Below are 23,113 nucleotides of genomic sequence, written 5' to 3'. Positions count from 1 at the left end.
CCGCGCTCATAGGCGACCGCATGGGTAAGTTCGCGAACTACGATCCCCCAAGCACGCAGACTGAGCCCCGAACACGCACAACGCGCTCCCGAACAAGAACAACGCATTGTGAACGGGTCCGACAAACAACTACGCACGCTTGCGAAACTCGCGTATTGAGAGAATGTCTTCACACACTACGCACAGGTCTAGGGGCGACCCTAGGGCCAGTTAAGCTAAAACTGAGCATGAAAAGCAACAAACAGCCCCCAGAGGAGCTAGGTAAGGGGGGCTGTGGCAAGAGTCATGGGATTGGCGTTCCCCCTAACGCAGTTACCAGCAGTTTCAGTCATACAAGGTTAAAGGCAGGAGTATCAAGGCTGGAAGGACCTAAAGTAATCCCCTTGATACTAAAGTCAGGATTACCCATTCTCTGCAGTCATATTTTAAAGTACAACCAGCGGTATTGGACATTGCGAAGCAGGGTGAGGCCCTCAGAAGGGGGTCAGCAGGGCAACCTTTTGTAAAACCAGTCCTGGATAGTATGGAGGCTGCCGGTGGCCCGCTGCACCCGGTTGTAATTTAAACTGTGGTTAGTGTGAGATCTGTAACGATAAAGTGAAAGATCCTGCAGGAGAGGCGGTCCTGGTATCAGTAGCCGGCAAAGATGAAGGGGAAGATAAAGGCTATATGGATCATGAAGTTAGGGGTCCCTCAGTGGCTTCTTTGGAAGTTCTTTTCTCCACACTACCAGAGGATATTAAAAAGGGCTTCTCTGTATCCGCTGCTAATCGGGGAGAGAATAGGAATTTCTGTGAGTAGTTGGAGAGAAAAGTGGATCTCTTAAATATAAGAACTGAGACTTTAAAGAACACTGTCAGAGAGCTTAAAGACCATCTCGGGGCTGATAAGGCTGATATTCAGGCACTCAAAAGGGAGGAAGTGGCCCTCCGCAACAGGATGGAGATGTTAGAGAATAACGCCCGAAGGAACAGTTTGTGCATCTTGAACATTCCGGAGGAGTGTGATGGAGCCAACCTCAAGCCTTATAGCATCTCACTGCTTAAAGAATCCTTGCAGCTTGTAGAATCAGAAGAGGCTCTGAGTAACAATATACAGAGAATCCCCAGGAATCCTTTCTGCAAAAATCCTGCAAAAATCCCAACAGAATAAATCCAAGTAAAATCCTCATCAACTTCCTTACTTATTCTTTAAAGGAAAAGATCCTTAACATGGCCCTGAAGGCGAAATCATTGAAGGCCAGGGACTTCTCCTTTGAAATCCATTCAGACCTTGCCAGAGTTACCCTTGATAGGCAATGGGAATTAGGGAGGAAGTTAGACAACTTTTAAAAAACTTGGTGCAGCTGCCCAGCTTAAATTTCCTGCATCTCTGAAAATTATGTATAAAAACAAAATGCATAATATAAGATCAGTTCAGGAGGCAGACGAGTTGCTCGAAATCATGGGGAAGGGGACCCCTAATAGCTGAATTCCATTCCCGAGGTCAGGCTTGGGCTCAGTATTTTTTAAAAGGCTTGCCATTCCTCTGCCTTGATCAGATATGATATAAAGATGACTTAAAATACTATTTATCCACTTAATTGTAGGGTTTCTCTCTTAGTTGGTGCTCAAAGTCTTTTTTGCTTTATCTAAAATTACACATAATGGGACGGGGTTGGTTGATCTGTGAGGCAGCATCTGGACTACATCTGTCCAGGTAAATGGGGGAGGGGTTTTCCGGGGGGGGAGGGTAAGAGGTGTGGGGTGCGGAGCACAGGGTTATAAAACACAAAACGTCCTCATTCACCTCAGAGTTAGTTCAGATAGCAGTGTTTAGATTTTCATTGGTCTGGTTTTGGTTTCTTCTCTGGTCTGATCGGGTGCGGGGTATTGGACTTAAACCGCCATGAAAACAATCCAGATCCTGTCCTGGAATGTCAATGGCTTGTGAGTGAGGTCTAGAAGTGCTAAAATCTTGCCTTAGCTAAAAGATTCCCCAGCGTAGGTCATTTCCCACCAGGAAACACATCTTCTTAGGGAAAGGACTAATGAATTTTTTACAAACAAAAAATGGGTGGACTCTTTCATGTGCTCAAAGCAGTCCGCCAACATTAGGAGGGGTTCTTATTCTTTTGGTTGACCCAGGTGGATGATGGGTAATTTTGAAGGTGACTATTATAGGTTTCCTGCTTAACTTGGTTGGCTCCTATGGTCCAAATCAAGATGACCCCTCTTTTCTTAAAACCATCTTCTCGCATCTCCTAGACTACCCAGACACTGTTATTATGGCCGGGGACTTCAATTTTGTTCTTAACCATAAACTTGATAAGTCCGCAAGTAGAAGAGCCATGGTTCCTTCTAAGTCACGGATGTATTTGCAGACTATGATGGCGCAAACGGGTCTTTGGAACATCTGGAGAGAAAGATCGGACCAGCAGCTAGGAGTATCATACTGCAATAGTAAATATCGATATAAGTCAAGAATTGACTATATTTTGGTCAGTCAATCTCTAAGGGGCAAGGTTAAGGACATCAGATACCTGACTTCACACCTCTCGGATCACTCAGGGATATTACTGGATCTCGACCTGGTGCAGGCCCAGTATCCCAGAGTTGGTCTTTTGATTGAACTTTACTTCTCGAGGAAGCAGAGATGACCTTCCTATCCCAGGAGGCTAAATACTTTTTTATTGTGACTCTAGGCTCAGTTACAACTGCTGTGGTCTGGGACTCCCTAAAGACCTTTCTAAGGGGTCTAATTATGAGTAGGGTGAGTTTTAGGAACAAAAAATATAGAGGGGATATCGCACTTAAGGAGGCCAAAATGAAGGCAGTGGAGTTAGATCTGAATAGAGGGGTCATTTTTGGAAGGGCATCAAGAGGACCTGGTTAAACTCAGCAAATTATGGGAGCAGTTGGATACCATTCTTCATACAAGGCTCATGAGTAGATCGGAGGCAAGTAAGATTGCCCATTTTGAGTATGGGGAAGGGGTAGGTAAGCTTTTGGCATGGAATGCCAAGTCTGACAGGCTTCGTAAGCAGATCAAACAAATTGATGTAGACGATGGGGTAGCTGCTCTGTCTGTGGATGAAGAGATAGGAGGCGCTTTTTAAAAAAAATTCCAAGACCTCTATCAAGAAGATCGAGTTGTAGACAAGATCGAGGTCAAGGACTGGTTGGGTAGGAACACGCTCACCCCCCCTGAGTTTTAAACAGCAGGAAGATGTAGAGCAGGACATCACACAGGAAGAGGTGAGGAAGTCCATTGTCGCCTGTAAGAGAGGGAAGGCTGCAGGGCCTGGTGGGCTCCCAGTAGAGCTCTATAGGTCGTTGAATGAAGTGATAGTCCCGGTTTTGGCACAACTATTTAATGAGATTTTATTGGACGGCCACAAGCTCCCAGGGTCCTGGAGTGAAGCCACAATTTCTTTTTTTTTCTTCTAATTTCTGTTTATTGCATTTCAAAAATAATAATCATAAGTACCACTAAGTGAAGACACAATTATTTGAATTTTGAAACCTGGTAGGAATCCAGTGATTTGTGGGTCTTATAGGCCCATCTCGCGGATTATAAAATCTTCGCCGGGATCCTGGCGGCCAGGTTGGGCCTCGTGGCCGGTGACATCCTTCATCCCAATCAGAAGGGGTTTGTCAAGGGAAGGAACTTATCAGATCTTACCTATGATTTCATCAGAGCAATAGATATCGCCTCTACTCCCTCTTGCTGCCATGACACTTGACGCCACAAAGGTTTTCGACAGGGTTAATTGGGTTTACCTGTCAGAAGTCATGGAGAAATTTAATTTGGTCAGGAAGTTCTGTCGAACAATTCAGTTGATTTACCAAGAGCCGTAAGCCAGACTTTTTGTTAATGGCAACCTGACCAAACCTTTTAATATTACCAGGGGGACTTGGCAGGGCTGCCCCCTCTCCCCTCTCATCTCCGACCTGTATATCGAGCCTTTTGCTCAGCGGCTGAGGGAGGAACCAAGCAGTGTGCCATTCAAACATTCGGCTTGGGAGAGGACGGTGGCCCTGTATGCAGATGATAATTTGATTCTCTCTGCAGATTTAGCAACGACCTTCCCCGCTGTAATTGGATTGGCACAGGACTTCGGGCATCAGGTTATGAGGTCAATGCTGGGAAGACTGAGGACATGACGTGGAAACTCGAGGGGAGGCAGCACCAGGCCAATTTTAGCATGCGGTATCTTGGGGTATGAATAGTCCAGGATATTACCAAGGTTGCAGGAAAAGCAATCTATCAAAATGTATGTGGTTGTGTTTGGCCTGCACTCACTAGTAGTGTTCACTAATCACTGTATATGAGTCACAAATGGAAGTCCAGACTCCCCACTGCTGACCACCAATGTTAGATTTGGATTTGGGGGTCTCTAGTTGGCAGAGGTAGGTACCTTTGACCAAATAGGGACCCTTGCGTCTAGTCAGGGTAAGGGGGTACACTCCTAAAATAACCCATGGTCACCGCCTTTGTAGCTTTGCAGGAGCAGACAGGCTTATCTCAGAGGCAGTGTGTAAAACATTTGTGAACATGTACAGTAACCCAGTGACAACACTACAGATGGACACCACACAAGTTGTAGTATAAAAATAAGTATTTTTATATAGACTTAACACAAGACCACAAACTACAAAAAAACACAATATTGTACTTTAAAAATGGTAGAAATGGCTTAGTTCTCTTTAGATGTAAAATGCAACACTTTGAGTTCAATGTACCTTTGGATGCGTAACGCTATACAACGAAAGTGGTGCAGGGAAGGTGATGTGTCGGTTCCTTACACGCAAGAACAGTGATGCGTCGGTTCCCTACTGCTGCGTACGGGATGCGTTGGTTCTTCTCCGCGTGGGGAGGTGATGCGTCAGTTTGTTAATGCGCATCCGTGGTGATGAAAATCCAGTGCAATGAAACAAAATGGTGTCTTCTTCTTGATGCGACAACGATGCGCGCACGCCCGACGGCCGTGCGACGACTCAGCGATTCTTATGAGCCGCGACAGGCCCTGCGACGCGCTTCTCCGGTGATGTGACGGTGTCTGCTGCAACGGCGACACTCTTTTCCGGTGATGTGGGGAGCTTCGGGTGATGCAACAGCGACAGCGGGGGCACGATTCTCAGTGATGCAACGGCATCTGCAGCGATGGTGACACTCCTCTCCACCGCTGCGGCTGCAACACGCTTCTTCATCTTGAGTTGGGCTTCCAGATCTCAGCAACAGGCAGTCTCTCAAAAGGCCCAACTCAACAGCAGGCACTTCAATTCCCAGCAAGGGAAGGCAGGGGAGCTGGTTGGTCAAGCCTGTTGTCCCTGTGACATCAGCAGGAGGCAATCTCTATTTCAAGCCCTTGGAGATCCTTTACAAGTTGATTTGAAAGTAGCACAAAGTACTTTTTCCTTTCTTTGGCAGTCAGGCAAACACTGCAGGCCAATCCCCCAAACAGCACTCAGCTTAGGGATAGTCTCCTCCTCAGTTTCTCTGGTTCCTTTCCTCAGCAAAGGTTCTTCTTGTTTCCCAAAAATGATCTAATTCTCTTGAGTCTGGTTCCCTATATTTATACTAGCAAATCCTTTGTTCTCTGAAGGCAGAGGGTCATGTACCCAGTCCAAACCAGTTCTGTGCAGTCCTGGAGCACTTTGTTGACAAGACGTCTTCTTTCCTTTGATAGTGTGGGTCAGGGACATCAGACCCACCACAGGAGGTGGAGCCAGCATAGTGGAAGGCAGGCACAGCCTTATTCAGGTCCCAGGTGCAACTCCTCCCACCCATCTACATGCAGATAGCTCTATTCAGCTCTGTGCTGGCTCACCCTGTCTCCTGGAATCCCCCAGCCCCTGTCACTCAAACTCCAGACAAGGAAAACACAACCTAGCAGAGGCAGGCTTGGACAGTTCGGCAAGAAAATAACTACTTTCGAAAAGTGGTAGTTTGAAACACAGAATGTTAAAACCACCTTCACTAAAAAAGGTATTTTATCTTTCTGAGTTCGGGCATACTAAACTCGAATTTCTACCTGGTTCCCTGAGTCAGTTAGGATTATAAGGTGTAATAATCAAACTGCCCATTCAGGCCTATGGGGAACAGGTACGCTTGCAATAGTGAAAAGCGAAAATGGCTGTAATTCACTATCAGGACATGCCACCCACATCAGGGCACGTCCTAACCTTTACCTACAATGCACCCTGCCCATGGGCCTACCATAGGGGTCACTAATATGCAGAAAATGGAAGGTTTAGGAACTGGCAAGTGGGTGCACTTGCCCAGTCAACATGGCAGTACCAGACTGCACACAGGCTCTGCAATGGCAGACCTGGGACACTTTACAGGCTGTTTCTGTGGGTGGCACAACCAGTGCTACAAGCCCACCAGCAGCATTTTATTTATAAGCCCTGGGCACACCAGTGCACTGTACTAGGGTCTGACACGTAAACCAAACCAGACAATCATGGAGTCACTAATCCATACATCAATTTACAATAGGGAGAGCATATGCACTTAAGCACTGATCAACAGTGGTAAAGTGCCCAGAGTCATAAAAAAGCAACAACAGGTCAGAAAAAATACAGGAGGAAGGAAAAAAGTTCAGGGATGACCCTGCAAAAAGGGCCAAGTCCAACATTCCTTAACCACATTTGAATCCTCCAGGATCTCTAAACTCATATGCAAGTTCTTTGATTTTGGGACATGGAGAAGGAGCTGGAGATGTATCGAGATGGCTGCATGGTCCGAATTAATGATCTGTTCTATAGAGGTAGAGGTGGCATGTTGAAGGAGAGTGGAAACTACTAGGAGGTAGTCGATTCTGGAGAAAGTGTTATGTGGAGGTGAGAAAAGTTAAAGTAGCTGCCAGTGGGGTTGTGGAGTGTCCAGGAATGGGCTAGTTTGTAAGTCGAGCACAAGGCATGAAATGCTTTATGGGATATAGGGATTCTGTATATGAAGGCAGATCGCCTGTCTGGAGGGGGTCCATTGGGAGGTTGACGTTGCCACCAAGAACAATCCACGCATTCGCGCGAGTGTAAGTTTGACCGAGAGAGGATCCCAAAATTTAGGGTTTTCTATGGTAGGTGTGTATATATTAACTGCATAGATTTCCATAGTGGGATTTTGGAGTCATGTAATTAATCATCTACCATCGTTATCTGGTACTGATGAGATAATTGGGAGGTCAGATTTCTTGGAGATCAGTGTACGGACCCCATTTATTTGGGAGATAGCAGGGGAGCAGGCAATGTCTGAAACCCTTCAAAAGGGAAGGATAGCGCTTCTTTATAGCCAATTCTGGTCTCCTGCAAGAAGAACAGATTGCCGTTAAGAGTGTGGCAGTAGTCAGAAAAATATGTGTGCTTTACCAAGTGGTTGAGTACTTTAGCATTAGGAGAAATCACTTTAAGCATGGTGGTGTTGGAGTCAGCCATTGGCGAATGATGGGAACATGTAAGGCATAGTGTTGTAGGTTGCCACAGGTTGTGGTGTGGCCAGGGATGGATCATGGGTATCACGTGCCTCTGAGAAGGGAGAGAACGGAAGGAGCCAGCTAGTGTTTGGGAGAGAGCTGGGGATCATGGGAAAAGCAGTCATTCTCCACTGGGAGAAAAAGTCTGAAGAGACGAGGTATGAAGTGTGGGGCAATGGATGTCACTTGCAGGATACAAGCAGTAAGGTATACCTAGTAAAAGAAAAAAGGAGGGCATGGGCCTGCCACAACGATTATAGACTGAAATGGTACAAACACTAAGGCCCTCACAGGCAATATTGCAAGCAAAACCACACAGAACCTAGTACAACTTATCACAAGCAATTTTCTAAAACAGTAGCAATTGCAGAAATACATGGGTACATACATGAGCATAATAGATATGTGTGCGGAGAAGTCATGAAGTCAGGAAATGTTAAGCATTGTTAGAGTGGGGAGTATGGTATTGAGAGCAAGAGCATGTATCCTGAAGCATTATGAGGACTCATGGATGAACGCGGTAGCCATAGAAGCGCACTACATAGAATGTAGAGTGTCATTACATGGAACTTCGTACCTAGCCTGTTTGGACTGGGGAAGTAAGGACATAAGACCCAGGGGACTGAACAGTCCATGGGTCTCGGAAGGCAAGTCAAGGAAACAGGCCTCGCGAGGCAGCAGATCTTCAAGGATCCTCAATATAGTCGCTCATTCATAGGGGAGCACTGCTCCTTGCTACGGGCCATCAGGGAGGTACTCAGGACTGGGAATGCAGTTTATGAAGCGGTGGGCTTGCCAGAGCTTAGAAAGGAACCGTCATCTTGCATGGACGCTACCTACACCCCCCTCAGTGTAATATATTTTTAAAAATGCTACATAGAAGATAAAGAAAACAGCTCTTCTAATTTCAGTTTTACACAGATGTTTTATTTCCCGTGTGGCTAAATAAATTGGTATATTATTGAACATTTAGTTACAATATGTTTAATTCTCGTCAAGATAAATGGATTTTCACCAAGTCGGTTAATTTTATTATTTGTTATATACAGTTATATGATGCCACAATACCAGGGCAGTAAGCACTGTAATTAATAAGACAGTTTTATGCCAACCTTGCTTTGAAACTGAAATTAAGTGAACATTGTTAAGCTGAATAATACAGTAGTCCTGAAAGAAGTAAGTACTATAAATTAAATTGTGAAAGCAGATCACGTGAATCCAAGTTCCCTCATTTTGTGCTGAACCCCTTGGGTTTGAATGAATTGAATCCTTCTATAGACAGGGAGTTTCCATGTCTTTTAGATGGAAGTGCAAACTTCAAGATGGATGAAACTTGCTCCTGTCTGCTACTGCTGTGTTTATCATAGATAACATGCAATAAAAATGCATGTTACATAAGTAACCTTTTAATAGTCTGCTGTAAAAATGTTTCTCTATAAAAATTCTGAAACATTCAGTAAAATTACATTTAAATAAAGCTTTCAGTAAAATTACTTAAAAAAAACAGAAAAGCTAAATGCATTATTAACTGCCCACCAAGCATCTGAAATAAGGATGAGACATCAAGTATTACACAAACGACATCTACTACAAGAAAAAGCATTACACATGTACCATTTCCTCATGAATGTGATAAATGAAATAAGTTGTGCTAAGAGGCTGAGTTCATTTGCATTTCCATACAGGGTGCATGAGGGGGTATATTTGCAAGATATGCCGCTAAGCAAAATTAGCATTGCTTAGCGGCAATTTTCTTAACGCTGTGTATCGCTGAAAACTATTGCCATGTTAGAGACGTATTTGCAATACGTCGGTACATGGCGATAGGATCCGCTAGCGGCGGTGATTGTTGTCGCAAACACTATGTAACGGCGATAACTAATGCGAAATAACCGACAGCCGGCCAATTAGCGGCAAGAAAATTCACGTTAGTCAGCAGCACATCACTTTTTTTCCATTTTGCAAAAAAAAAAGAAAAAGCAGACAAAAATACAACAAACAAAATACTACTTGAAAGCAAAATGGAGCGGCCTGGACCCAGTTCAGCAGCAGATAACAAACCCCCTAAATCCCCTACCAGCCAGGATGACTAGCCAGAATCCCTGGGGAAGTGGAAGAGGAAAATGAGTTTCAGTCAGGAGGAAAATGAGATCCTGCTTGCAGAGGTGACAGAAAATCAACACCAACCCTTTGTCAGCTCCAGGGTGTCATTGGGGACCAAAAATGCAATTTGACACTCTATTGTCAGCAAGGTGAACGCAGCAGCAGAAGTCAAGAGAACAGTGACCGATTGTAAGAAGCACTGGCATGGTGCTAAGCGCAAGACTAAGCAGAAACTGGCCGACAATCGACAGGCAGCACTGCAGACCAGAGGTGGGAGTCCAGCACCACTGGAGGAGCTTGATGCCTTGGAGGAACAGGTGTCCGCAGTCATCTGGGAGGAGTCGGTGGTTGGAGTAGAGGGACAGGATAATGTTGACTATGACCAGCTACATCAGCAACAGGGCAAGTAATAACCAGGGACATGAGGCGGAGTTGGGGGGAGTAATGTTGCTTCAATTCATGTAACTATGCCTCAGTATCAACACTCACTGTGTGCTGACCAAATGCCAGCTACATAGCTACTTGGGGGTAAGTACACATGCCCCTTGAGCTGTTGGCATCATTAACAAATACATAGAAAGACACATGACAGTGGTGTAAGGGACTTGTAATCCAACACACATACATGTACACAATGACAAATGGCCAGTCATGTGTCTCCTAACTCTGGCCCATTCTAACAAGCAAAGTGACTGAGCGTTGCGTTAGCCTACTTGGCCCAAAGCAGTGCTCTTCAACTTTAGAATCGCAGTGCTCTGCCACTTTAGAAATATAGCACTTCACTGTATGTACGCAAATACGGCTCAGTCATGTATCACAACATGCACTGGTGATAACTGTAGCTGCCTAGAACCAACGCAGGCATTCTTGCACAATGGTGCAAGGGTGTCTGTGTTGGGGCTAGGCAGCTACATTTAGCACAATGCATGCAGCAATGTCATGCTGCAACGTAATGTAGTAAATACATCTGAGCCTCACATTTCTGAAGTAGCTGAGTGCCCTGTCAATCCAAGAAGGCTAATGCTGAGTCGCATTACAGGCTTGTACATATGACCCCAAGTACATTGTGAAAGTGTGGCTCATTTACAAGATGTTGCTAATGCACATCAAGTGGGTCAACACTCCCTTGTAAATGTTGTGAAGCATGGTTTCCCTCAGTAAAGTAAAAAATAGTGATGGTCCTGTTGCTATTGTGCCTTAGAAATATGCCACAAGCAATTGTAATGGCTTAACTGCTGCTTTTATGTGTGCAGCCGAATGAAGCACTCTTAACCCGACCTAAAAATGTTGCAGAAAACATTTTCAACCCTTGTTGTCCACATGAAAAAGCTGCACATCTCTTGCAAGCACCTTGCATCAATGTTGGGCACATTCCATGACTATAAAATGCATACTGGAGGGGCAAGTTGATGTCTACTTTTTGTAAAAGGGTCCTGCATTTATAAATATAGTGTAAGTCACCAGCATTGTAGAAATGTGTACCATAAAATATCAACATGCCTGTTCTGGTTGCAATGCTCCTTGAACCACACATTCCCCGTTCTGTCCATGTTACATGAAGGTTGCGAATGGACCTCATTCACAAGGTTGCAATAATGCATGTCATTTGGCCACACATTGCCTGCTGTAATAACTCAAAATGCAGTTATCTACATTAAAGTATCTTATTGTAATGTTTCTTGTCAGTATGTTATTTTCATCATGGTCCTGGTTTTGGAGGTCCAAGACACATATTGACATCCATGGAAACTGGGACTTAGGGAAAGTCAACAGTGGCTGTGAGAAAGTGCATAGCAATTTATGTCTGAAAACATCCTTCCAGTAACTAGTGCATCAAATTAACATGACCACGACAGTATGTATCATCTATGTGCCCATCCCAGTGATGTCCACAAAGGTCTTTCTGTGCAACAATGCACCAATCACAGAAGCCTGCCTCAAAGTCCTATGTCCTCCTGCTTGCATTAAGTGATCATTGTCACTGCTGCGGAAAACACAAGGGGAGGGCATGCTCATCTTAACTCTGGCCCAGTCCTGTGTCTGTAGACACATGCTGCCATGAACACTTTAAGTTGTTGCGGCATCATGCCCATTTAAAATCTGGTCTAAGGAGTGTATATACTGGAATTACACCATCAAGACACAAAAGGCATTCCCTGGTGTGCTGCATGATACGTGTCTCCGTCTAACACATGGTAAAACCTTTGGGTTGTAGCAAGCTACCAAATAAGCAAGAGTAGTAACCACCTGAAAAGAAAATTGTCAACATGATCACATAACTGCTTTTGTCCTGACCTCAGTCTCAAACACACAGCGGGATCACTGGACACACACATGTGTTCAGCAGACATACCTAAGCGAACTCACATCATGCTCCACGCCTACAATAAAAACAATGCCACACAAAGGATGCCAGTGATATACATGTTAAAGGTTGTCTATTATTTAGGGACTTTGTAGTAGCTGAACCATGAAAAAGTGAAGTGTGTGTCCAAGTTCAAATTGCAAACATCATGATTCAACTTGATAAAAAACATGCTCCTGTACTAATTAGAAAAAATAAATGCACCCCTGTGTTTGCTACTGTGACTGTGGTATTGAAGCTGCCTTGCATCAATACAGGCACCCTTTCAGAAAAGTGCAAGGGTGTCTGGATAGAGGCAATGATAGTTAATGAACAGGAAGGTGTCCCTCCCTGCACATAAACATCCATTTATGTGATTGTCCTGTGTCAATGTGTGTATCCCACATTGAAACACATATTGTAATTTCATATTAGGGGAATCCAAGCACATCTTCATGTCTTATCAATGTGGAGATCACTATATCTCTTGTCTCAAGTGCACGGGTGTCCTCTTCATCATGCACACTATAAATAGGTGGCAGTGCCAACATCAATGGAATGTCCACCTCAAAATCTAGTGACCAACAGTCTACACAAGCTTGACTATGTAAGGGTGCCTTATCCACAATGCAGTGTAAAGCCACATGAAGTAGATTAATCCTGCAGTGTAAATAAGTTGAAACAACCAGCACCACAGGAAGGTCTGAATAGATGATGTAACAGGTGCAGCAGGTGCTTATAAATTTAACCATCAATGTTGTCATACAGGGAACCTGCCAAATCAATGAACAACCTAAATGTAACCGTCAGGGACTTTCCACATTGACGTACAAAGCTGTGTGTAACAGGTGTGCCATGTAACACACGTGAATGGAATGTACCATGCACTCTAACTGTCAAATGCTAAAATGCATGCAAAAATTTGACATACACATACAACAGTATCTGCCTTTGACATTACAGAAGATTAAAAATCACCTGCTGGTCAGCAGCCCATCCCACTCTTCAATGATGAAGATGAAAAAGAACTCACAACCATCGGCCAGGACACCCTCCATGAGCTGCTTGACTCCATAGGCTGCCCATCTCCAGAAGAGGGGAGATCCAGCAGCGTCGTAACATCTCCACATTCCCCATAAAACATCCATTAGGCACCACTTGCCACCACAGCTATGAACCTGGACTCTGAGGACACACTAATAAAATTTCAATGCAGTGCGGTAGGAGTCCAGCATTAGATGGCACATCAGGTGCGGGTGGGGTTGAAGAGCCTGGCAGCCAAACTTGATGGGATCCATGGGTGCCTCAGTCCCATTAGGGACCACCTGGATGCCAAGAGAGGCACTCACAGTGCCCTCCAGCAGTCCATGGGTGACATCGCTGGTGTCCTGACTCAGAGACAAGAACAACTGTCCTGTCAAAGTGGCACCTGCAATGTGGCCAAAGAGTTGGGGGTAATGCACAAAATCCTGGAGAAGATGGAGCTGAAGCAGTATTCCCACTTGGCTGCAATGCCTACCTACCACCGTGACATTGCTGGAGTCTTGAAAGCCCTGCAGCTCACACTCGCTGCAGTGATACCTCATCTGGTGGCACAGAAGAATGCTGCTGCACCTACAACATCCACCTCTTCTGCCACTGATCTGTCTGTGTCTCCCTGTGCTCAGACAATCCACCATCACCCTCACGGGTGGCACCAGAAACATCAGAGGAAGTAGATGTGGAGGGTACATCGTTTTAGAGGAAAGCCCTGCAGTGGCATTCATCTGTGTCAAATGGCTAGTTTCTGCTTAGCCCTGTGCTTACCTTCATGCCTCGGAACATCACCTGTCACTGTCCTCAGATTGACCATGCTACATTCACATTGGACATTTAATGAACTGTCAATGTGGTCACTGATCCCTAATGACACTGCAATCATCCTCCTGATGAAGTTATCTTATTCCTCTACATGTCTCAGGACATGATACCCCACAAGGACACTGTCTGTCCTCCACTGGCTATGTACACAATGTAGGGGTTGTTGTCAAAAGGAACTGGTCCAGTCCAGTCTGTCAATTTCTAAAATGCACTTGTAAATAAAAGACTACAATTGCAAAGATGTGTGTTACCTGACCATCAAACTTGAGACTTGTCTACAATGCCTAAGCAGTGTAGCTAGCACAACGAATCCAGAGGGCCTTCCCAAATATGAGGTCTGCTGAGTCTGTTACCCTGAAAGGCAGTGAGATGACAGGACATGTGAATTACCCAATGGGTCAAATCTGCAATCCAACATTGTCACTGGAACACAATATCTCACGACGTTCCGGTGGGAATAGGTACTTGAATCAATTATCAAGTCAGTGTCAAGCCATCTGAAGTGGTTTAACCTTGCCTTGCCAACAATGCACACTTTGACACTATACTAATTGTCAATGGGGGTGGACAATGGCTGTTGTGATGGATGAAATGCCATGACACATTTATACATAGAGCCTTTATTCAACAAAGATGCTGTAGCAATGTCGCTGTAAGAAGAGTAATGGTGTATAAATCAAACTTTGTAAATATGGGGCTGCGTCTGAATTTTTGGGTGTTGCGTTGGAACGCCCACCACAACACCCATTGCCCTACACTTGTATGCAAAGTATTGCATGAATTTGTGCCCAATGTACAAGGCAGCGTTTATACACGTCAAGTGGCTAAGCGCTGCTGTGTAAATAAGATGAAGCCCATATTGCCAGCTCAACTTTATGAAAGGTGAGGCTGGGGTGGGGATAGGGATTAGTAAATATGCCCCTAAGAACCAACCAACATACCTACATCGTGGAACGAATGCTGTGGGACCTCAGTGCCTTCATCGCCTAATGTGTTTTTTCTACTTAGCAAGTTCCTTTTAAGATGACAACTCATTCAGCGGACTATCCCTATGCAATGTCAAAAGTTAACTTTGCTAGCCTACTGTCACAAAGGGACCGGACACAATGAGACAGGCGAGGATAAGGAAGAGGAAGACAACGCGCTTGCCTCTTATATTTTTCCTCTCCTCTGTTTTCAGCCTACTCCACTTACCAATTACCCCAACACCAGCGAATGCCTGGAAGAAGACGCGCCCCTGACGGAAGTCGACTTTCCAGGATCCGGACGTGCTGATGTGAGGACATCACAAGAGCGAATAACAGCGGATACGGAAATCGCTTACCTTTTAAACTACTGGCTCTCTGCGGAAGTTGTCGGCATAATCCCAAGTGTTGTGGGAGAATCGAGATCCAAAAATCAACAGAGAGGAATTCCCGGTGAAAGTCGTGTGGCAAAGGAGCTTAAATCACAAGAACCCGACCGGGTGCAGACAGCTGTCTACATTGCAGAGCCGCCCGTGGGGAGGAGCAAGGACCAGACAGGAGAGCAACGCCAAGAACTGACCCTCCACGTTCCTGGAGTAACGTGGCTCTCTCAGGTGCTGGGATGCCTTAGGGGCTTCCTGGGTAGACAAACCCCAGACGCTTGAAAAGCCTGATACTGAAGGGAGAAAAAAGGGGGTATTGGATTATAAGCAATAATTTTATTTTTTTAATATCGTTGCGACATTTGACTGGAGAAGGTTCGGATGGTATCAGTTAGCTCACCCCCCACTCCTTAAAGATTTAAAAATAAGAAAACAAAGAACAAAAAGACTTATCTGAGCCTTTCTTCTTCTTCGAAGGACGTTGGTGGCTGGAAGGAACCAGGAAGAGACTATCCAGAAGAAACTAGGAGAAAGAAAACACCTGTTAAAGGAAATAAAACATTCATAGAAGCCAACAGTGTCACAGTAATATCTTTGTGCCATTTCCATAAGTGCCACACTTACATATCATGCATGTTTGTAAATAACAATCAAACAGTAGTATGACAGTAGCCTGCCCTAGAAGACAACATCACTTCATTCTTAGATATTCAATAGATTTTTGGGGGAATTAATCTGATGTATCCAAATTCTAACTCACCAGTTCATCAATTCACATTAAACATCAGTGACACCACAAATCACTTCAATTTTATTTATGAAAAATATACTAACTAACTTAAACCTAATACTAATAAACTATCCTAACCTTTACTAATTTGATTTATGCTAATTCATATAAACACTACACTAACTACCTTACCTTATGCTATACACATAACAACATATATTAAACTTCAACACACCTCCCCCTTAAGGCACATCTGTAGACGGGACCAAGAGCGCTTAACCTAGACATGAACTAACTAAACATACATCCTAAACCAATATATAAGACGCCATAACGTCTAAAATGGAAAGCACACAAAGAATTTCAAAGCAACCAATGCTTTATTGTGCAGACCCCCCCCCCTACACTGACAGACACGTTTCGCCGACTGGCTTCAATGTCAGTTTCCTTAGTGCTCCATTGAAGCATTTAAACTATACATGCATCACATAATCAATGATAATAGTCAAAGACGGACTTAGGCAACATTGTCAAAAAATACATCGTGGCCATCTTATAATGACTTATTTACAAGTGCTGTCCCTGTGTACCAACCTAAGATAAAGTGCAATAGTGCAAATTATACAAAAACACGCACAAGATTGCATCATTCATTCATTAGGTTCAATCGTGATAAGGGGGAACAAAAGTATTTACAAATTTCATTTATGAATATATATACAATATATACATCCTATATAAAAACACACATATTCCAACTCAGATCTTAAGTTGATGCGATCAATTTCAAACAAATGTGGATTAATATCCAATTCATGTTGGTTCACACCACTAGTGTGTTACCCCCTTGTTTTAGTTTATTAAGCCCTGAATGGGCATTAGAACAGCTAGTCTGAGAGATTTTTTGTGGTGGTAAATGACAATTTCATGATCTCACTATAGGCTCAATGCAGATTTTATTAATGCTTATAATTCTAACGTGTCATTAAAGGTGGACCCATAGCTCCTCATCATTATTCAACCCTACTGGGGCCTTTGTTTGGAGATAAATTATGTGAGTTGATTCCAGGATACGAAGTTTGCGCACCCTATACCCCCTCTTTTGGATTTTAAACTTGGTCGATGCAATGGAATTTCAACAAATCTCGGTTACTCTGATGGAATTGCTCAAAATAACGAGCAACCGGATATGCGGGATCCTTATTTGTAATGGCCTGCATATGTTCGAGGATGCGTTTTTTGGTGCGGTGTATCATGCTCCCAATGTAACACTTGTTGCGCGGACAAGTTAGGCAGTAGACAGTGAAGTCAAAATTACAATTTAGGAGCAATTTGATGTTACGGATCGGTCTTGGATCACCTGGTCTGCCCTGATAAGTTGTCACTTTATCACTATATTTACAGGCCTTACAGTGCATACAGGGAAAGAAACCTGAAATGCCTATTTTGTTTTTAATTCTGGGGACCGAATCATAGTGACTTTTGATTAAATAGTCCCCTACCGACATGCTGCATTTGTATGTAATCTGCAGGCGAAACAGTAGTTTCTTTTTCAGAATATTATCAGTTTGTAAGATGTGCCAATTCTTTTGAAAGATCTGCACAATCTGACTAGATTTTTCACTGAAACTAGTTATCATCCTGACCGGGCCATCTTCTTTAGGTTTTGCAGACTCCTTAGTTATAAGTAAATCCTTTCTATTCAACTTTCTGATTTTAGTTCCTGCTGAGGTTAGGTCTGAGTTGGTTTACCCTCTCGCCTTAAACCTCTTGCTGACCTCAATTTTGACCTGTTCATATTCTTGGTTTTTAGAACAATTAGGTTTAAGGTGCATAAGTTCACTAAATGGTATATTTTTGATGACACTCCAAGGATGATGACTATCGGCATGCAAAACCGTGTTGCCTGCCGTGGGTTTTCTAAACAATCTGGTTGAAAGTGTGTCATTCTCCACGTAAACCGCAGGTGACTGAAGTGTTACTAATTTCACCTGTGAACCTAAGATTTAGTTTGTTACTGTTAAGAGAGGCTACAAACTCCTCAGCCGAGGAGCAGCTGCCACGCCAGATTATGAAAAGTTGTCTATGTATCTTGCCCACAAAATAGTTTTTTCAATCCAATGTTCATTGGGTTCCCCCCAGGCCACGTGCGTCTCCCACCAGCCCACAAAGAGGTTTGCATAGCTGGGAGCGAAGCACGTGCCCATGGCGGTGCCAAGTAGCTGGCAGTACAGCTGTCTTGAAAAATATAAAAATGTTAATTGTGAGGCCGAAAGTGATCATTTGTATAAGCATTTCATTGTGTTTCAAATACTTAATTGGTCTCTTATTCAGAAACCCTTCCATAGCTATTATACTGTCTTGATGATTGATACAGCTATAAAGACTGGTAATGTCCAGGGTGATAAGGAGCATGTCCTGGTCCCAGGTCACTCCCTCAATTAATCTTAGGAAGTCCTGGGTATCCTTGATATACGAGGCCAAGTCCTTCACCAGGGGTGCTAGGAAAGAGTCTATTTGTTGGTGGAAGTGTTTTCTAGTAGTCTGTCAATAGATGCCACAATTGGCCTGCCTGGAGGGTTGGTTGCATTCTTATGTGCCTTTGGAAGATGATAAAATGTTGGTATTGTGGGTGTTTCACAACGCAAGAATAAGTACTCATCATGGCTCAATAACCCATTGTTTTTTCAAAGCTGTAATAAATTATGGTACTCATCAATACATTCCAGGTAGGGTTTTCTTGGTATCGACATGTAGCAATCTTTATCATTCAATTGCCGCATTGCTTCTTTGTGGTATTGATCTTTTTTTTAAATAACCATATTCCCCCCTTTGTCAGAGGGTTTGATTTCGATAGTTTGGTCCTTTTCCAGGGATTTCAAAGCTTCCCAGTATTTCCTAGGGATGTTATATTGACGGTTATTGAAATGTCTGCAATTGGCCAATGTTTTTAGATCAAGGATTACTGCCTCACTGAAAACGTCTATGGCATCAAAGGGTGTTTTGGGAACCACTTGAGATTTTCTTTTAAAATTACTTAGTCCCCTGGTTTGATTGATGCCAGCTTCTGTCAGACATTCATCCAGATTAGCCTCTCCTCTTTGAGTGGATGTGGAACTGAGTGTGTGCATGGTCATTAGAGTTTCCACATCATGTCCTGTTAGTGCATCAGGATCTTCAGGTATCCCTCCTGATGTTTCTATAGGTCTTGCCACTTGTGGATGGAGTAAGTATATTTTTTGTAATTTCAATTTCCTGATGCATCTAAACAGGTCGATCCTGGTGCATGCATAGTCAAAGCCTGAGGTTGGTCAAAAAGTAGGGCACAACTATAGTACTTTAATTTGTTCAGGTGTGAGTATTTTGTCCGATAGATTTATAACGGTCATTTCTTTTACCATTTCCCCTTCTTCCCCTGCTCCATGTCACTCGCTGTGTTGGGGCTTCTTCTCCTGCTTTTATGACGCCTCCTGGTTTTTTATTTTTTTTGTTTCGTGGTGCCATCTGCTGTGGGTTCTTGGTGTTGGTCTTTGGTGGCGTGTTTCCCTTATTAACTGGTACTCCTGAAAATAAGGAGACTCCGCATTCACACCTAATTCCTCAGGATTTGTCACTTGCTCGCCTTCTGAAGTTTCTACCTCAGACTCTGAGGTGTCTTTATTACTGCTTGCACTTGCACCTTGTTGGCTGATCTTTTTCCTTGGCCCGTTAAATTTCCAGGTAAGGGTTAAAATGTGGCCTGTTGCATAGTCCTGTTCGTCTCTAAGAAACTTTGTTTGTTTACGTTTGCGAATGATAGCCTCATAATCCTTCAAGCGTTTCATCATGCCATTTTTCAATTCCTCACTTTGTTTGGCATCTTTTTCCTTCCCAATTAGGTCTTCCATTCTTTTAATTTCAGCTAGGAGTTTGTCCCGATCTCTCCAGGCATATTTAATAAGGATTCTAACCATGCCTTTGGCTGACTCAGTGGTATGCTCTGCCCAGTCCTTGAGGAGTTCAGGGTCGGGGTGTTGATACGAGGGGACCGCGAAGATACGCAGGCCCCTTGGAATCCTATCGCAGTCCATGTACCTCTGCAGTGAGGTGGCTTTCCCCAATTTGCGCAGCTCTCTTTCGTGCGCTTTCTTCAGGGCTCCATCCATCATCTCCTTTTGTATCGCTTTGTTCGCCCTAAGTGTGGCAGGGTATGCTCAGACGTGAGTCCCTTGCTCACTTGGCCACTGGATTCAAGATAGCCTGGCTGATGAGGATTATGAACCCGAAACCGGTCCCAGGATGCTTGTTTCCGGTCCAGGGAAGACATGGCTTGGCAGTTCGGGCTGCACTGTTTCCATGAGGCACAGGGTCAGACTGATTTGCATATAGCCATGTCTGAACTGGGGTGGCTGAGCGGGCTAAAGAATGGTGATGGATTAAACCCAGATCAGTTGACTGGGGGTGAGTGTTTGATTTGCTCAAACGCTCCGTCCATCATCTCCTTTTGTATCGCTTTGTTCGCCCTAAGTGTGGCAGGGTATGCTCAGACGTGAGTCCCTTGCTCACTTGGCCACTGGATTCAAGATAGCCTGGCTGATGAGGATTATGAATCCGAAACCGGTCGCAGGATGCTTGTTTCCGGTCCAGGGAAGACATGGCTTGGCAGCTCGGGCTGCACTGTTCCCATGAGGCACAGGGTCAGACTGATTTGCATATAGCCATGTCTGAACTGGGGTGGCTGAGTGGGCTAAAGAATGGTGATGGATTAAACCCAGATCAGTTGACTGGGGGTGAGTGTTTGATTTGCTCAAACGCTCCGTCCATCATCTCCTTTTGTATCGCTTTCTTCAGGGCTTGGCATAGGATTGTGAGATTGCTCACTGAAGAACCCCTGGCTGCTTCGCTTGTCGGTTGTAAATTGCGAGCGCCCTTTCCTGTTTTAAAAATGTCGACAGCCGCCTCCTCTCTCTCACTTAGGCTCGACATCAAGCAAATAATGTGCACAGTTCTGTAACTTGACGCGGGGGCCAACAACTGGTGGTGTCTTCACAGGACTAAGGATTAAAGTTATAAATGATATGCTAAAAGAAAGACGAGGATCACTCACCGGTGGGATTAGCAGCCACGATATCCGGGAAGGCAACTCGGGTCCGCGGCGCATCTCAGACACCGAAAGGAACCACCCGTCATCTCGCTGTATCCGGTAACTTCAAATATCGGGTGCCACAAAATCCTATATTTTATCCTATATATTTTTTAATTAAACATGTCAAAAAGACATTACCCCCCACCCAAGGGAGATGGAAAGTTAACCCAAAACACTGTGTAAAACGCGTAAAAAATGTAAAACCTCACCTACACCTAAAACTAATCTATACCTAATCTAAAACTACACTTAACACTACCTAACATCCTACAGTAAAAAAAATAGAAAATTTAGCATCAAGGAACAGTGGGACTGTACAAGGGGGATTGTTAAAACGTTTGGGACTAAGATGGGTAGTCCCAGGGCACCCTTAATGTCCTGGAGGTGGGAATTCATCTCAAAGATGTCTCATTCCACAAGAGACATCTCTTACGTTAAGGTACAAAAGCAACCTTCCGTCCTTGTTGGTGTGTCCAATAATCTGCCTCTGTGGTGCTGCTGCAGATGGTTGCAAAGCTGAGGTTGTTGCAGCAGGTTGGGCAGGTGTGGTCAGGTTGGGAGCAGCAGACGGGTGCGAATGTGTGCCTCCATGTCAGACATCAGAAGGGCCTGGCATTGCCTCATTGTCCCTCTGCTGATTTGAAGAGGCAGACAGGACACCACACTTTTGTCCACTTTTTTTAATAATCCAGAGTTGACTTTCAACGTCCGGATGCCCTCTTCTCATGGTACCTCCTTGACATTGGCATTGTACCCTTTGCCAGTCAACGGATGTGTTTGTATCTGTCCTTCCGCAGATGGACTTGCCTGACTTCCTCAGGTGACATGTTGTGTGTAAAGAAATACACACAAGAAAAGATGTAAGATCCAAGACAAATAACATTGTTGACCATGTATCTCACAAACACAAGTGTTCAAAAACCAGAACCCTGCACTCTTATTAACTGTTTACTACTTTTGACATGACCTGACAAGTTCAATGTGAAGGAAAACTCTTATCACAACCTCATAGTGATACCGACATGGCAATGTTTGGTATGGGACATAGCAAGGGCAGAGTAGCATAACAACACTGGTAGATTAGGTGAGTACAATGATGACACAGACAGACTCAGACTGAGTCTACCAGGGGAATTACCTCAAGGAGACAGCTTTACAGGCACATTGCAGAGCCAGGCCAAGACATTACACAAAGACATAGGGTGCACTGGTTGAAATAGTGGCAGACGACTAAGCACCACAGTGGCACTCATGTAGAACAGTATAATTCATCTATGTTCATCAATTCACCACATAGTTGGATGTGTCTACACAGCTACACATCCCTGAGTCATGCTGTATACATCTGTTTGAAACATCTGAGTAAACGTATGTCACAACTCCGCTTTTTGAAGACAACGGGGCATATTTACCAGGAAGTGGTGGAGGACAGTGTTAGCCTGCTTGGCATCATGCTGTGCTCTGCCACTACGGAACGCAGAGCTGCACCATATGTACATCATATTGGTGCAGCACTGCATTTCCCCCTCTGCGGGTGCAAAACTCATCAGGCTAGCTCCAATGCAGGCACCCTTGCACAATAGTGCAAGGGTGGCTGCATTGAGGGGAAGATTGTGTATTTCGTCTGAGCCTGTTCTCCATTGACTCTAGTTTCCATTGAATATCAATGATGTGAGCACTTTGGGACTCGATTTTACCAGTAACCGTTGCTATTTCAGTTTCCGTGGTGACCACTCTCTCCTCAAGATTAGATACTCTGTCCCCCATATTAACACAGGCCTTGGAGAGTTTTCTGACCACGCTCTGCTTCTTCCTCATTGCCGCTTGGGATTTATGGCTGTCCTGGCGCGCTTCCTCCCTATAATTTAGAATTGCCTGATGAATCACTTCCAGGATTGAGGGTTGAGTTGCTTTCAAAATAGGGCTACCCTGGAGCGGCAATACTGAGGAGTGGTCCCAGCTTAGATCCCGCTGAGGCTTCTCGTGTGTTTTTGAAATTGCAGCTGATTTTATAGCAGTCGCTGTAAGTTCTTGTTCCAGGTTGCTCCCAGATTCTAAATTGCTGTCTCCCAGATAAGGGCTTCGCTCATCTTCCTCTTCTGACCATTCTGCGCCTTCAGAAACAGAGAAGAAGCACTCACTAG

This window comes from Lissotriton helveticus, chromosome 2_1 (assembly GCF_964261635.1).
Source record: "Lissotriton helveticus chromosome 2_1, aLisHel1.1, whole genome shotgun sequence".
NCBI lineage: Eukaryota > Metazoa > Chordata > Amphibia > Caudata > Salamandridae > Lissotriton > Lissotriton helveticus.
This window is presented reverse-complemented; position numbering follows the sequence as displayed.